The 17,698-nt window shown below is 39.9% G+C and overlaps 1 protein-coding gene across 4 annotated transcripts in view; it reads left to right on the top strand.

Annotated features, from left to right (window-relative positions):
• Positions 1 to 17,698, top strand: part of sema4ba (sema domain, immunoglobulin domain (Ig), transmembrane domain (TM) and short cytoplasmic domain, (semaphorin) 4Ba) — an 86,470-nt gene that overhangs the window by 31,814 nt on the left and 36,958 nt on the right. The window contains exon 1 of one of the 4 annotated variants that reach the window (XM_039807740.1): positions 7,810 to 8,000. The exons of 1 other annotated variant lie outside the window; for it this stretch is intronic. The gene's annotated coding sequence lies outside the window, so the exon portion shown is untranslated. Of the gene's footprint in view, positions 1 to 7,809; positions 8,001 to 15,489; positions 15,673 to 15,727; positions 15,747 to 17,698 lie in introns of those variants that run through there. 2 more of the 4 variants (XM_039807739.1, XM_039807742.1) reach the window with 2 other exon arrangements.

The raw sequence follows: 17,698 nt of genomic DNA, 5'->3' as shown, positions 1-17,698 counted from the left end.
CGATGCGGGCGCTGGATGGGGATTTGACAACTGCGTCAGTCTTAAACTAGCAAAGACAAGACAAGTGCAAGATAGGGCCCTTAATGCTTATCTTATTGTGCCACGAATCTTAACTGTTAGACAAATTCTTGTAAACCAGAGATACCGCTGGAGTGGTAAATCCACATGGCTACTTAATATGCATTCTTGATTCTTTCTCCTCATCTCCTCACTCAGTATTAGCCTTCTCAAAATGTGTCCCCCTGAACAGTATAGTTGAATAGCCCTGCTGTGCTATAAGCTTTGTACAGTCACATTAACCTGGGCTTAGATGCCAGCTGTTTTGCATATCCAGTGTAAAGAGCCAGAGGCATGAAGGGGTAGGGAGGCGAAAAAGATTTACTTTTGGGTCACCAAAAATGTACTTTGGCCAACAGAATAAGGGCATGTGCCGCCAGTGCTTAAACATATCACCGTCTATCCCTGTTATTGTATGCAATTTAGGCAATAAAAATGTTGCTTTAACTGAAATATGTATATTTACTATAGCTGTTTACTATAAAGCAAAGTTTAATATAAAGCAAAAATATTTCTTAATCGATGGAATAATCAGTAGAGTACTTGATTACTAAAATAATCGATTGCTGCTGTGCTATAAGCTTTGTACAGTCACATTAACCTGGGCTTAGTGGCCAGCTGTTTTGCATATCCAGTGTGAAGAGCCAGAGGCATGAAGGGGTAGGGAGGCGAAAAAGATTTACTTTTGGGTCACCAAAAATGTACTTTGGCCAACAGAATAAGGGCATGTGCCGCCAGTGCTTAAACATATCACCGTCTATCCCTGTTATTGTATGCAATTTAGGCAATAAAAATGTTGCTTTAACTGAAATATGTATATTTACTATAGCTGTTTACTATAAAGCAAAGTTTACTATAAAGCAAAAATATTTCTTAATCGATGGAATAATCGGTAGAGTACTTGATTACTAAAATAATCGATCGCTGCAGCCCTACTCACTAGTGTAGGGCTAGTGGGGTGTACCTGTTTGTGCATTGCATTAACCATCTCACCATTAATGGCATTGCATTTTCCTGCAGTAGTAGTAATAGCTGTATGAGGCTTGATATTGCTACACTAACTAATGCTAATGCCACTTCTACATCCTCTACTGTATGTGACACAATATGAGAGTGTGTGTCCTGGTGGTTGATTATCCCTATTGCTGTTTAGTTGCTACAGAAGGGAATAGCCAATCACCTTCGACCTTTTAATTTCAGAAGTAGTCTCTAGGGCCCGCGGAGGGGGGGGAAGGGAATGAGGAGGCTCCAGCTAAGTGTGATCAATCAACACCATGTATTACAGTTGACCAACTCTTCTTGCATGTGTGAAATTTGAATAATTCATTGACACCTAACCCTTCAGGGGTATTTTGTTAAATTGGATTATGAAAATAGATTGCTTCTGTGGCTTTTTGAGAACATGTAGGCTATATTCCAGGTTATATATACATTTTAATGTTTATGAGTGGCAAACAAAAACCCGATTTTGTACATTTTGTATGTTCTTTCTAATACTTGCAAAACATTTTTTTGAATTCAGTGCTATGAATAAAAGCATGTTTGGCCAGTGAGATTTTAACTTGAAAATTTCACTCAACACTTGCATTGCTAGGGGGCAACCTCTAGCTCACCCAGTTAGAGCATGTGCCCCATGTAGGCTGAGTCCTCTGCAGCGGCCCGGGTTCGAGTCCAACCTACGTCCCTTTGCTGTGTGTCATCCCCCATCTCTCTCCCACCTTTCCTGTCTATCCACCAAATAAAGGGAAAGGCCCCTCAAAAATAAAATAAAAAAATAAATCAAGCATTGCTAGTAGAACCTGCAGATTAAATACATACATTCTAAATACATCTTAAATATATTCCATGGAGCTGCTAAGGGGACATTTTTTTCAGACACAATGAAAATTACATATGGGCAAAGTGTTACCACATCTGTGCATTTTTATCTCATACTAAGTGGCTTGTACAAGTTTCACATCCGGTTGTGTTATAATTCAGCATATTTTCTACAATTTATATTTCAAACCGCAGAAATGGCTTTTTGTGTTCCTTGAGAGCACAATGGTCTCATGTCAAGGTCACTCTCTTGTCTCTCAATGCTGTCATTGTATTTTTTTTTCCTTTTGCAGTGAAGTGCTTGAATCTATTTGCAACAGTGAGACTCAATAGCTCGTTGGGAACGGGGCTTTTCACTGGGAAAGTAGAATGATAGTCTGTGTGCTGCAGCAATAATATTTCAAGGCTGTTGTCCCCTGCGGTCATAAGGGGTTCAGCCAATTTGTGTTCCATCAGGAGGGCTGTTTACATTTTGTGGTACCCTCCTTCCTCAGGCGTCATCCATTGAATAGTGTCACACACACTGGAAATCACACAGCCTTGTCCGAGTACAGTCTGCATTCCAGCCAACCTACAAAACTTGGTATGTGAGGAATTTTGTACGCTCCATTTCAAAACGAGAGAGACGGACAAAAGAGCAGTTGGATTGATTTTTCTGCTTTCACTGTCACACATATTAAGGTCTTTGCCGCACATACAGTACAGTGCTTCTTTATTTTCTCCCTTTGTTTGTGTGTGTGTGTGTGTGTGTGTGTGTGTTGCGACTGAGGTTACATTGTTTCAGAAGGCCACATCTTCAAGCTGTAATGGTGGATCTCTGTTCTGAGTTTTCTGCTTTGTATTTAGGCTTAATTATTACATTTTTAGTATTCACAACGCTCATATACATTGCTTGATGTCACTCATAAGAACTTTTTCATTGTTTTCTTTTGAGTGGGAAATATGATGTAGCCTACATGGAGTACAGATTATGGCGGATGTGAGTGGTCCATACACATAAGGGTCAGGCTTCATTCTTTAGCTGGCCATCAGGCCTTAAATTAAAGGTCTCTGTGGTCTGTCGTCGCTGCTGCTCAGGGCTTGACTACCAAAACATGCTGTGACAATTGTCACTGTTCAAACTCACACTAACCCTTCACTTTGTTTTCTTGTTATATTTATAGAGCACGTCAACGATAATGTTTGTTTATGAATTTGTCAGTGAAAGCTTGTCCATACTCTGCTTTGTAAACAATAATTGATCCTTTTTTTTTTTAGAAAGTTGCTGGTTATTTCTATTCAAAGTTTTAAAAGCATACCAACTGAGGAAATGTGGAAACAAGCCTTTATTAGAGTGACTTCATGACTTAAGTGTATGCACCAGATCTTGTCTTCAGCAGAGTTTGCTTACCTGTGTTTACTCTTAAACTGGGCCTACAGTAGAACTATTACTGGGTCAGAGCTACAGTACAATACATATGATTTAGCTTTTCCTCATTATTTATTGTGTTGTTTACTTGAACACATTGCTTGCTTGCTATGAACAACAGATCTACATCTTTGTGTAACCCATTTATCCAATAGCTAGTGTAATTTGTTTGGGTTTTGACAGATGTCAGACTATATGAGAGAGCACAGCTGCAGTCCATTTACACAATGCATTACAGTCTGTTTACTTTATCTACCGACTGCTGTGCCACTGAATACATTAAACATCGCAGATGGAATAATTATCATTATTAGTAGTAATAGTAATAACAAGTCGTTTTCACTTTAATTGGGCTACATTTAAGCTTGGGTTTGAACCATTCATTACAAAAATATCAGTGTCTTCAGCTTGTTTCAGACAGGCCACAGTTTGTCTTATTTTCAGGGCGCTGCAGGCAGGAAGCGTACAATGTGTTTATTAGAGCTTTTGCTGGAAACGGCCACTGACAGGGATTGATGAGATTGACTCAGTTTCAATGCAACATGTAAAACGAAAACAATGAACTAAAATCTTAAAGATGCAGAGATTGGTAGTAATTTTCCATGATTTTGGCATTCTGAGTGATACCTTTTTTAAAGGGATTTCAGTGTTGAAGTGATTTAATTGATAGACAGAAAATGTCAACACTTTTAAAGATGCAGTAGGTAAGTCTTATAAAACTAACTATCTGTCATATTTGCTGAAACTGACCCTATGTTCCAGTAGAACTACATGAATTATGTAATATAAAAAAAATCCAGCTCCTCTGGCACCACCTACAGCCTGTAGCGCGATTGGCAAAATTCCACCGCTCCCGGTTGATTTTCTCCAATCACGGCCACAGGGGGTGTCTAACTGCCTGTCAATCACTGCTCAGGCCCGCACACGCATATAATAGGGTTCTCCCCTCCCCCTTCCCCGCGCACGAGCTGCAGAAAGGTTTCCCAAAACTCGGCTGAACGATGCAGATGTAGCCACATTTCTTCTCGATAGGTAACATAATTACCATGAATGATTTATCTTTCACTTGGTTATTAGTAGTCAAAAGTCCACAAAGCTACGTTGGTGAGGATAATTGTAACGTTTGCACAGTGGTCGGTCTGATATGATGCTGAAATGGCTAACGCTAGCCTGTTAGTTAGCATCGTTTTACTGTTGGTGAGTAAAGTTAACGTTGTGTTAGTGTTTAGTTATTGAAAATATTGTCTGACATGCCAACAGTTCTGTCAAACTCCCTTGTGTGGGAGGGGCTTAGGAGACGGTTTGGGCTGCAGCAGAAAGGGGGGAGGGACTGAGAAGTTGTCGATGTTCAAATTTGTTGGCAAAGTCCTGGATCTTCACAATCTTACCTACAGCAGCTTTAAAGGGGTGATAGAATGATTATATAGGGTATTTTACATTGTTCCTTAAGGTCTCCTAATGGGGTATGTAACATTGGTTGGGCTGAAAATTGCCCGAATGCTATTTTATTAGGCCCTTAACTACCCTGTGAATATGGCTCTATTTGGAACAAGAGCTTTTCTTCCAAATATGGTATGCTAATGTATATAAAAAATGAGCTGCGCGCTGATTGGTTTGAGCAAACTACATAGAAACACATGGGAGACTCGGCAGCAGGCCTCATATTTCAGACACTGCAAAGTTATACATTGTTTGTCGGGCTATTTCGTTATTAAATTCACTTCTGAGACTTTTTTAAGCGAGAAATCAACTATATAAAGCTCAAATATGGGCCGTTTTACGAAAATTGATGGCTAATTGCAAATTTGGTAAGACTGTGTGTCGGAGTTCAGCCGCTGGTGCTGCCTCGCCGCCGGTGCTGCCTCGCCGCCCGGCCTGCCTTCCTTCACAGACCCCGGCCTGCTATGAGGTACTTGGAGCTCCGTCACGGCTGGCAGCCCACAGCAGGGTCTACCAACACCGCTGCCCTGACAGAGCTCCAGGGCCTTCAACTCCCCTCTTCCTGCTAGCTAAATGGCCCGTTGTGTGAGAGTGAGAGCGCGGTCAGCGAGCTTGTTACACCAGCAATCTCTTACCACATGTTACACACATGTCACGCCACTTATACAAAATCTAACTAAAGGTCTTATAAAGCTAATAACTGTGTCCGATTTCAAGTTAATGAAGATTTGTGGAGACTAGGTGTTTCGTTAGCTGCGACTGTCCCTTCAATCCTAGCTACAAATCATGGATAGTTAGCTTCCTTTTAGCCTTAATTCGAGTATATTTACAGTTTGAATTTCGTCACGCCACTTACACAACATCTAACTATATGTCTTATAAATCTAACAACTGTGTCCGATTTCAAGTTAATTAATAATTGTGAAGACTAGGTGTTTCGTTAGCTGCGACTGTCCCTTCAATCCTAGCTACAAATCACGGATAGTTAGCTTCCTTTTCGGCGTAATTCGAGTATATTTACAGTTTGAATTTCGTCACGCCACGTATACAACATCTAACTAAATGTCTTATAAAGCTAACACCTGTGTCAGATTTCAAGTTAATGAAATTTTGTGAATTCCAGAGGAATTCTAAGAGGAGGCTAGCTAGCTAGCTCTCAATGACAGAGCTACATCCAGCAGCAGGCTCTATCAATGAGACTTGCGGCGTTTATTTCCCCAGTCGTTTGTTTAAATAACTCAACACATTATAATTACACACAAAGAGTAACTGGAACCTGTGGTAAGAGAATGCTGGCGTAACAAGCTCGCTGACCACGCTTTCACTCACATACACCGGGCATTTAGCTAGCAGGAAGAGGGGAGTTGGAGGCCCTGGAGCTCTGTCAGAGCAGCGGCGTTTCGTAGTCCATTAGCCCAAAACGATGACTTTGCGCGGGTATGGAGTGCTGTGGGTTGCCAGCCGTGACTGAGCTCCATCTACCTCACAGCAGGCCGGGGTCTGTGAAGGAAGGCAGGCCAGGCGGCGAGGCAGCTACACAGGCAGCACCGGCCTCTGAACTCCGACACACAGTCGGACAAAATTTGCAATTAGACATCAATTTTCGTAGAACGGCCCGTATTTGACCTCTACGTAGTTGATTTCTCGCATAAAAAAGTCTCAGAAGTGAATTTAATGGTAAAATAGCATATGAACAATGTATACAATTTCTGAGATCTGCACGACCTAGATTCAGAAGACTGATCTCAGGTCAGTTGTGTAGCCTATGCAAATGTTGGGGTGTGACAAAGAGACTAGAGCCAAATGAGGAGGAGCCGCAATAGCTGACGTCAACTATGGGGCTCGTTGAGATTCGCCCGTTTTCAGAGGCAGTTTCAAATAGTGAGATTTGCAGAGAAAAGAGGTGTCAATGGGATTTAGAGGTTCTATGTATGTCCTAGTTACCCACTAAACTGTCATTATTCAACTATGACAAGGTAAAATCAGTTTTGCATTCTATCACCCCTTTAATAGTTGATTAATTGTTTAAGTTTTGTTGGTTGGACAAAACAAGCAAATTTGAAGAAAACCCAATGGCCATACAGTAACACTGTAGTGGGGGAAAGTCCAAATGAGATGGGGAATCTTTGCACTGTGCTCACAACAACTAGTTGTAGCTGGCAGAGAAACATTTTATTTTCTGCTTTTTGAACGTATTTAATTCAGCTTGGTTCAGTAATGTGTCCTTTTGACAGCATGTACTTGTGGGTGTGTGTTTTGATTTTGTTCGGAAGCACTGATATCATGTGGTTCTGTCTAACCATTGTTGTGAGTATTGTTGTCAGTGGTGGTGGGCTGTTGTGCACCAGTGTGTAGGTGGTTAACAGCTGTCCTCTGGGAAAAGGCGACCGTTACATATGTCCCTTATGGTCGGACATATTCACTCAGCAGTTTTTGACAAATAGGTTGTGACGGTCAAGTTTGAATATAATCATTGTCTTAACAATTGTATCTATCCACTGACAACTGCCGCAAGGAGTCTCCGATGACCTTTTTCAGAGGTTGAATATCAACATGCTTTTTGAGCACTGGTAAGCAAGCACTTGTCACGCAATTGAATTACCACACAGAATAGACATTGTGTGAGCTCCCATACACTGGATACACACACACACACACACACACACACACACACACACACACACACACACACACACACACACACACACACACACACACACACACACACACAGCCTGTGCCCCAAAGGGATAAGCCACATTATAGTCTACATCATATTATATCCATTCTGACAACAAACCCCAGTGATCATACACAATTAAGAGCAGTTGATCTAATTATTTCATAGGTCTGGCTCTAACCACTGAGGGCATTTTACAGTTACCAGATCATAAATATTAAATTTGGACTTGTGCATGGACTGAAAAGAGCTCAGCAGTGACAGAGAGAGTGCAGCTACAAGAAGCACCACCCTTCCTCCGTCCACTCCTCTCCCACCCTTCCACAGAGGCAGCCTATGATGTAATGTTTCTGCTGCTGATAGAGCAACCCCCTCTCCTGCTTTTTTATATTTTATTCCCCTCCCCTTTCCGATTTGCTGCTGCCGTTGCTGCTCTAACTGGTGGTGATAGTGGTGGTGGATGCGTGCGTGCGGTGCCGGTTCAGCTGCATCCCTGGGCATCTCTCGGGATCCCTGCAGAGCTTCTTTTCCTCTGTCACCACTCGACAGAGCGCCGCTCCTACTGAGCACTGCAAGACATTGTCCTCTGCTGATAAAAGGTAATTCTTCTGGCTCATGACAAAAGAAATTTATTGTAAAAAAAAAAAAGGGAGTAGAGAGGAGGATGGAGTGTAATAGAAGTGATAGACAGAAGGTTGACGGAGTGTCCAGTTAAGTGCTGAGTAAATTGGTCTGGTTGCTGAAAGCTTCTTGTCGCCACGGCACTGGATGCCATGGCAATTGCTCCCTCAGTGTGTGTGCATGTACTGTAGTATGGTGTTGGTTTCCATGGTAAAGATGAGACAGATCTCGTGCTGGCTCAGAGATAATTCAGCATGTGTCGCAGAAAGCTACAATTACCTTTTGGTGTGAAGTGATTTCTTATCTTCTGTGCAGTATACAGTAAGCTTCTTTTTTACTTATATGACAATCTTTTAAAAGATCACAGCTCAGTTGTACTTTTTGATTTAAAAAAAAGAATAAATTTGCATGAGATAATTATTTATCTTACTTCCTTGGAACATATGTCTCACTTTGATTCATCTGCTCCACAAAAAACTGGGCGTGTACAATGACAGTCATGTAACCGAGATGAATGATGCGGTGGGTGTTATCTGCATGCAGATTTTTGACTGCTACAGAAATTTAACAGCAATTCACGGTGCGTTCGTAGATGCTTAGCCCAACACTTTTCCTTCTTCGTCATTGACTTTTAACGGGATGTGTATTTCTAGCACAGGACCATAGAGGGTTGGTTGTAAATGTACAGTAGGTGATTTTTCAGGAGTTGTTAAACCTTAACTCTTGGCATATATCAGATGGTAACTTAATATTTTATGTCTCGTCTGCCCCACATGTAGATGGCCTTATAACTAATTCATCCTCAGGATTTTTCCTGTTTGAGTCATCACTCATTTCCACTCTCTTTTGTCTAATGCTATCCATTCAACTCCTTAGGTCATTTCCTCAGTACATTAGAAGTATAAAGTCGTTTTCACATATGAACTCCAGACATTGTCTGAGGAATCAGGTCCCAACATAGTCCGAAGTTACACCGGTCACAGAGCCGTTCATAATTTGGTCATAGACAACAGAGTCTCTTGCCGTTACTTGAATTTGTCTGACAATTTCTGAATTTGAATTTTTTTGTTGTTTTTAGTTTATTTGTCGGGGACCATGCACAGTTAAAGCCCTGTAACAGAGTTAGCTATACAGCTAATTTACATCTGTGGTCCCTTTTTTGATTTAAATTCTCACACTTTGGGCACAATCAGAGATTACACAGACTTTGTACCAGGGATCTGGCAACCTAAACTAATGACCTAATCAGTTTGATCGGACATTAGGTTCTCACATACTGCTCCGCCGGGTAATGTCTAGATAATTTCAGATTTGTAGTGCATGTGTGAAATGAGCTTTGCATTTCTCTATTGTTGTAATCAGCTTGATGAACTAACACATCTCTAAATTACAATCTCATTAGCCCTTTGGGATCAGGATATATATTCTGGAGAAGGGTCCCAGCTTGGATAAAGTCAAGAGAAACCATGTGATACTTTTAGGGTCATTTTATGATTTCCCCATAGAGAAGGGGCCATGTTTACAGTGAAGGTAATTGGTCTTTGAGACTCAGCGGACACACAGCATATTATCCTTTGGGGCCATTATTCTTCTGCATTTGCTGAAAAATAGGCAATCTAGCTGCAGCATGTATGTAATTAATTGACAGCTGAAACTGAAAGCAAATATCCACGGTCATTTTCACCTTAAGACATGGTAATTTCACCAAACCAGGAGTGTTATTACGAAACTGAGTGTTTTACGCTTTACGATTATCAAAATAGTTTCTGATTCATTCTCTGTCCACAGATTAAGCAATTAATCGACTAATCTTTGCAGCTTTAATAAATACATGAGGTGATAGGGCTGCTTTCTTAGCTCATGAAAAGTTGACATTGACATTTTGGAGATACATTGGTTATCCAATCACTTGCCAGGTATTTCTTTGAAAGTGCCTGCCCTTTTCCAATAACTGCTTCTCAGATAGTTCTGTGTTAACAAACCATCAGGTTTTAATTGCACCTTGACAATATACAGTGTAGATAAATAGATAGGATGGATAAGAATATAAATAAATTGGTGATTATTCACTAAGTTAAATATCTTACAAATCACAATACCTTTTTAAATTGATGCAACAATTCTTTCAATGTAATATTGCCATACAGCTGCCCTGCTCATTGATTTACAATGTCACCTAGAATGACTTCATACAACCGGCTTTATTAAAGGGAGATATGCAACAATATAGAGAATTGAAAAATCACAGTATAAGGTCAAATTGATTACCCTGTCACTCTGGCATGAGGTTTGAGAAATTATATAGACATTGTTGGACTGCTGAATCTAATTTCTTGCCACAGGAAGACAAATAATTGCTTGATTAAATCCCCCCTCTGTTGCACAGAGGAGGACATGGTTGTTACTGTATGTGGTAGTGGGGGTGTGTATGTGTGGGGGAGGGGACCTGAGACAGAAAATACAGGAAAGTTGAGCTGCTGACAGGAGGGCCACCTGAGGAGCATCCGAGCTGTTCCTCTTGCTCTGTCTGCTGAATTTTAAGCAAGCCTACTTGCTTTGGAGCTGTGCCATTGGCTCTGGTTTGACAAATTGTTAATCCAGTAAATAGTTTGGCAGTCAAAGCCACTAAAAACACATTTCTCTTTATAAAGATAGACACAGTATAGAAAAGGATTGAGGGAAGAACAGCCACATGCAACAAGCACCGGAAAGAGAGCATGTGATAAGTCGCAGGTACAGGATGATGATGACGTGTGACTGGTAATACTGGGAACTCCAGCAGCGGTTTCAGACAAGTGAGTAATAGATAGTATGTTGAAAATGAGTCTAATGAAAGGACCAGGGGTGAGTCACATAGATGGACACATACACACACACACACACACACACACACACACACACACACACACACACACACACCAGGGATTGTTCATTGGCATCACCTCCCTGCCAGAGGGCACTCATCCCACAAACCCTCTTTGCTGGAGAGCTACGATGGCAGAAGTGGTGGAGTAATGCCTTTGCTTGTGTCCTGCCAAGCCATCACAGGTTCATTTTTCCCCAAAGCTTTGTCACAGGATGAAAAACCTCAACATCCCACATACATACACCAGGCCATCTGAGAAGAGCATGATTGATCATATTCTAGGTATATTACACATCATCCAACATGCTGAACCAGTCACACAAAATGAGTCAGTCACCTCAGTTGTGGGTCACAATGCCACCTCAGCTGGTACTTTTCCGGACTGCTCATTCAGCTTTACTACATATAGGAAATGTATCCTATTTAGTTTAAAATGGGTGCCTGTGTGGCTCACCTGGTAAAGTGCGCACTCTCTCTCTCTCCCCTTTCATGTCTTCAGCTGTCCTATAATAAATTATAAGACAAATAATGATATAATAAAAATTTAAAGTAGGGCTGCAACTAATTTTTATTTTTTATTATACATTATTCTCCTGGTCATTTCCTTGCTTAGTTTACTTATTCAATGTCAGAAACTGATGGACTCTTCAGAAGAGGTTATTATCTTCACTGAATCTTCTGAACATAGCCATATTGAGAAATACAGAGAGTTGTGTGGAGCTGATAGTCTTAATTAGCTTTCTAGCAACTCATTTGGCAATGGATAGAATGTAACGGACGTTCAATAATATCAAAAAGTTACGCATTAAAGCTTTAATAACAAGCAGTGGGCAGCCGCTGGGTCGGTCATTACAAACATATGCTATTCAAACCCACAAAACTTTATTTTTTACTTTTAGTGAAGATCCAGAATTTTTAAAAGATACCAAACCTGTCAGGTTGAATATTGGTGGAATGTGTATTAAATTATGAACATTTGACATTTGATGGCACACTTATAAAAAAAGCATTCTTGGGTTTGAGTCCAAAAAAGACAGCGTGTGAAAGTGGGGGCTCATTTGTAAAAATATAAATCAGTTATCAAAAGAAAAAAAGGGTTGCACACCATAAAAACTTTTAAGTATTTCTCTCTGTCTAAACATCCTTTAGGTCAAATGAAGAGTTGGAACAAGCTGATGCTGTCACAGTGTGGAATACAATTAATTTAACAACCATTAAGCTACTTAATAATAAAACCATATGTGTAGGAGTTAAACATCCAAACCACGTACAAGTAATGACACATTAGCGTCCGTGTTTTATAGTTTCCTGGTTTCTACATTACAGTAAGACTGAGGCTGAAAAATCAGGCCATCGGGGCAAAAGCAAGTGGTGTGAAGACAAGGTGCGGCCTTGACTGAGTAGTTGTGACTTTGTTAGCTGTTTTGCTTGAGAAGTCAGAGTTAGTTTGTTTACTGGGAATTATGTTGTTTTTATATCGCTCACATTTTTTGTCAAACGAATCACAAAATTACAGTATTTCAACACATTGGACAGTGCTTTAACGCACACATTACTGCTGTAAAACCCGAGGTCGTCTCGATGACACAGTCAAACAGTGTAATGGCTGAACACGGAAGTGGTAACATGAAGCTGAGAGTAGGGTGTCAGGGTGGCTCAGTTGTCTTCAGTGCTTCTGTCAGCCTCAGTGACTCTAAGTAGCCTAGTGCTGCTATCTGGTGTGTTTCCATTAAGCTAATATGTGAAACATGAAGGCTTATCGCAGAGCTGTAATTCCTAGACTGTTATTCATTTATATAGAATGACCTGTCAGCACTTCAGCCAGCTGTGTGTGAAACATCCTGAGGAGAACGTTCAAACCTTGATTTTTCATGTGATCCAAATGTTTCTGCCTTTATTAGGTTGGTTTCTGCAGCGTCATGTGACTTATAGATCACCATAGATACAAAACATTATCATCAATAAAAAATTATTTTTAAAGATACCAATATTTACAACAGAAATACAAATCACCATAAATACAAAGCATATAGTAGTACAACTGTCTTTTCAGAATATTCTCTAACAAATACAACCTTTCATATCAACCTATCATTGGGTAAAAAGGTTGTATTGTACTTTCCAACACAAAGCAACAGATTTCTGTACACTAAACCGAATGTCTTCAACCTAATTTTTCAAGCAGTATACTCAATTGTCTTCCATCTCTTAATATGTATGGGTAACCCTAACTCATTTCAAAAGTAGCCTTGGGTTAACATCGAAAATTGTCTCAAAACACAAGTGTTAACCATTTGCAACCAATTAAAATTTCTGCATTTTTTTTAATTGTAACTGGTGGGGTGCACTTTGTGTAGAAGTCAGGGAGAACAAGGGCAATGAAAAGCAACATTATGATAACAGCCATATTAAAAGGGTCATCAGCAATGAAAAAGGCCAGTCTGTTTGACCGGGGCTGTAAATAAGACATCCAGGGAGTATCCTTTTCGTGGCATACGTACGTCTCAGGTGACCGCGAGGAATCTTGACTCTGTTGATACACTGAGCCTACATTCAGAATCCTAACACCTCAAACTTGGCATCGCGTCTCCCTCCTTAGCATTTGCCTGAAGTGTATAATTAGCATCTGCTATTTTAGAAACCGGCGTCCCCGTCTCAACACCCCGGTATCTTACACTTCTCTCTATTTACCCTGGAAATATTTTTGGAGAAGGCACGTGAAGTTATTAAACTAACACTTTACTTTTAAAGAGGGCTTTTTGTGGACATTCATTGGCATATCATCAAACATGCACATCTCCTTTTGTCTCTGCAATATATAGAATGCATATTTTACATTTAATAACAATGTTGATATAGGTTTATCAATATCAAAGTACTAGTAACAAATAAATCCAGGCTGTTTTTATAAAACAAAGACCATGCAGTTTTTTGGAGCTGAGTGTCCCCTTTTCAAGTCATGAAACGGCCCCTTCTGAGACTGTTGCATCACTTCTGTTGTACCTTCAATGTCATGGCCTGAAAACCTTGTCCTTGCCAATGTTAGAGTATTATTTTAGAACTACTTTGTGGCCCAACTTTACACACTGACTCTTATTGTCTTCTTCATGTGCCTTTTATGTAGCCTGTATCTCTCTGTTGGATTTGTCATTGATTACATATTTAATAATTTGCTATATTTTATGCCAGCAGTGTTGCAAAACTGGGGATATATAATTCACTTGCAAATCCAAAAATCAAAAATCCTTATGAAGAAATTAATAAGTAAACCTTTATGCTTAAAACCGAGGGCACAGGAGTAGTGCATGTTTGTACCTAAACAAACATTTTGACCATGACCGGCTCATATTGGATCTATCATTTGATCCACCAAAAAAGGACAATGTAGTGATGTTTAAAGCCTGAAATATACAGTACAGTGAGGTAACAACCTTACAGCATGTAGCAGGAATGGTAGTAGGCTTATTATTCCCAGTGATTTTTAAAATGTTACATAATATAATGATACATAATTTTAAGTCTAGGCACAAATGTCACAAGGGCACAAATGGAAGGAGTACAAAGAAAAAGAGTACCATGTTTTACATAAGGAGCTTTTTCTCTTAGTGATGAGTTTTTGTACTCAGAGTTTTTCTGGGCATGTTCTTGATGATCATTGGTGATTTTTACATGTTATAAAAGAGGTAAATGGTTTATGGGTGGCCTCTGATAGCAGATCTGTTTTACAGTGTGATTACACAAATTATGTGTAAAAATAAATGATGTTGCCTTAACTTTTAAAAATGTTTAACTTCTCTCTGATATTAAATACAAAGAAAGTGGTTAATTGATGACTGATTTAGGACAGACAGATTTGTTTTTTTTTCCGGTAGCTTGAAGTTACTGGTAATTACAATCATTAAAGTCAGGCTTTATATGGATGCAAGCAGCTGGCTGAGAGGCAAACATCTGCAGTCCATAACAGGGAACCAACTCCCAAGAGAGCTATAAAAAAAATCGTTACATTCAATGTGATTAGGACTTTGTCTCGTTTAGGCCTAGTTCCTGCTCACATTATAAATCCAGTCATGTCATGGTATGGTGCATGGATGTTTTTTTTCTTGTGTAACCTCAAAATGTGCTTTTGCATCATGTGAGAATGATTTCCCAAAAGTGGACAGTCAGCAGTCTTGTGACCATTCAATCACTGGATACATTTGAAAGTTTTGTTTTATTTATTTGCACGGGTTGAAATCAAGCAAATTAACCAGGTAACAATGGAAATTAGTGTGAAGGGAAAGAAAACAGACCCAAACTGATTAAAGTCTTATTCTTTTTACGTTCTTAAGGACTTAGGAGGACTTTATACAGTGTAAAATATTCTCTAAAATGTAATAATAGTTAGTTACACTGCTCTTAAAAAATATGAGTAATATTTAATTTTGCACTTTGGTGGGTAATGTAAAAAAGGAGTCAAGATCATTCTGTGCAAGCGTAACTACTTCTACTCCTTTTTTGCCTCCTTCCCTCCCTCCCTCCTTTTCTGGCAGTGTGTGATGGGAGGAGCTCCAGTGTGTTGAGTGGCCAGAGGCAGGCTGTAGTACGACACAGTGTCAGGGAGAGGGAGAGTGTGGACCTCAGAGCTGTCATCTACTGTAATAGAGCTTTAGCTCTGTTGTTTCTCTGGATTTTTATCTGACATTTCTTGGAGGAGGAATCAATCTGTCTGTGTCACCTAAAGGAAACCTTTTATTTATTTTTAGATCTAAAGGAAGTTTTTGTTTCTCGGCTGAGTTGGACATAGCGTAAGTACAGCTGTGATAGAGACTACCTCTGTGTTCATTTACTGTGTGGTGCCGTGGCTTCATGAATCATTGATGTGAGTAGCCTATGCTGCAGTTCTGGTTACCTTGAAAAGATGCCAGGATGTAATTTCCCTGTTAGAGAATTATATTAAAACCTTTTATGACTAAGCCCATGTGGGGTTTGTTGTTAGTTTCTCTCTTTAAAGGGAAAAGTGGGTGTGAGCAGACACGAAACAGCCCTCCGCCCTCTCCAGTAGGTCTTTATCGCAAGGTGATAGCAGGGCAAGGGGGTCATTAAAGACCGTGTGTGTGATTGTGTAGGAGCTACCCTTGCATTACAATATGTTGGTCTTGGACTTTTTTTCTTTGACAACATAGCTATTTACCTGGGTGTGTTCGTATTTTAAGGCTTGCTGGCTTGTGTGTGAGTGTCTCTAGTAATGCAGAAAAAAACAGAGGATGGCTCTGACTCTTTAAGCTGAGGCACAACTCATCAGGAGTAAGCCTGTGACTGGGAGTGGGGCCTCTTTCCACAGATAGGAGTTAGTGAATGTGGCAGCCAGTGCACACACATCCTCTTCCAGCCTGGAAACTTTGTGTGAACCCAGAGGAGTGTGTAAAAGCTGATGGGTGAAAACATAAATATCAACACAAAGTCCTAATTGTCTTGTGTCTAGTTGTGATAGCGGAGAGTCAGCACAGTGAAATTGTTACGTTTTTTTTTTTTTTTTTTCTGGGTTCATGATGTGATGCTGGCAGCTACAAGACAAAAGCATCAGGTGTTCAAATCTCTCACCCACACGCTGCTGGCAGCACAATCCAGACTAATGCCAAATTGTTAGATGTGTGGGTGGTAGCTGATGGATAGAAACCATAAATGGAAAAGTTTGTCAAAAGTCAATGAGGTCAACTTAAGATTTGTATTTACTCTTCTTGCTTACTTTTGAGTGTGCACTGTCAAGTACCTTTTGCTTGAAAAGCTCTCAAGCTCCTTCTCCGGTGTCATTAGAGTTTGACAAAGCTGTCAACTGTTTTGTGAAGCAGCATGTGTTATTTTCCACCATTGGAGTGGGCTTTTGTTTTTATTGTTTTTTTACATTTAAAGGTCCCTCCCGGTCATGTTTAAAGACATACAGTATAAAAGACTTTGCTTGGAATAATAATTTGTGTCTCATTGACAATCTATGAATATGCTGTTGATTTAATACAATTTTGAAAAAAAAACGTCACATGCTTCATGTAGGCCTACGTCATAATTTATTCACTATGCCTGGTGCTTTGGGTTCCGAAAAGGGCTTTTCAAATAAAATGTATTATTATTATTATTATTATTATTATTGCACTTTGTTAAATGTTTCTGTTATTAATACACTAGTCTGGATCAATGGAAGTACATTTCCAGGATAATTGCCTGACATCCCGCGCATGGCTCATGCACCAGATGTCCCTCACCTTCCACTCTGTGCTTTGCCATTCTCAAACTCCGTTGACTTTGAGAAACAACAACAAACTTCGAGCTAGCACTCTACGTGCTGAAAATTGTAAGTTTTGAAGAACATTTTGACCGTGCAACAAGGCATGCCTGCTTGGTTCTTTTGGGAAATGATTGTAAAGATTTACAAGGAATAGGTTTACGACATTAACAATCTAACTAGGACCGATATGATAGGATTGCTTTGGAGAAAGTACACAGTGATACACTGTTAAGAGCAAATTATTTAACCATGTTTCCAGCTAATTTAAATGGCTCACATTACTGAATTATGTGAACAGTTAATTTAATATTATATGTGGCGTTTTCTTTTTCGGTGTGCAAATATTACACCAAAACAAGTTCCTTCCCGAGATTTTGCAGAGCCACTGTCGCTGTGTCTGGAGCTAAGACGATTGTGATTGGTTTAAAAAAATGTAAACAACCCAGAGCAATTTTTTTTCTCCTATTCCAGAATGTATGTGTGGTGTATCCAGATCTTACTCCACAGCGCTGTGGAGATATGTCTGGCAATGCGAGACTATAGTCATACAG

The sequence above is a fragment of the Perca fluviatilis genome, chromosome 8, assembly GCF_010015445.1.
Source record: "Perca fluviatilis chromosome 8, GENO_Pfluv_1.0, whole genome shotgun sequence".
Taxonomy (NCBI): Eukaryota; Metazoa; Chordata; class Actinopteri; order Perciformes; family Percidae; genus Perca; species Perca fluviatilis.
The sequence above is the reverse complement of the archived record's forward strand: the minus strand, read 5'-3'. Positions and strand labels throughout refer to the sequence as shown.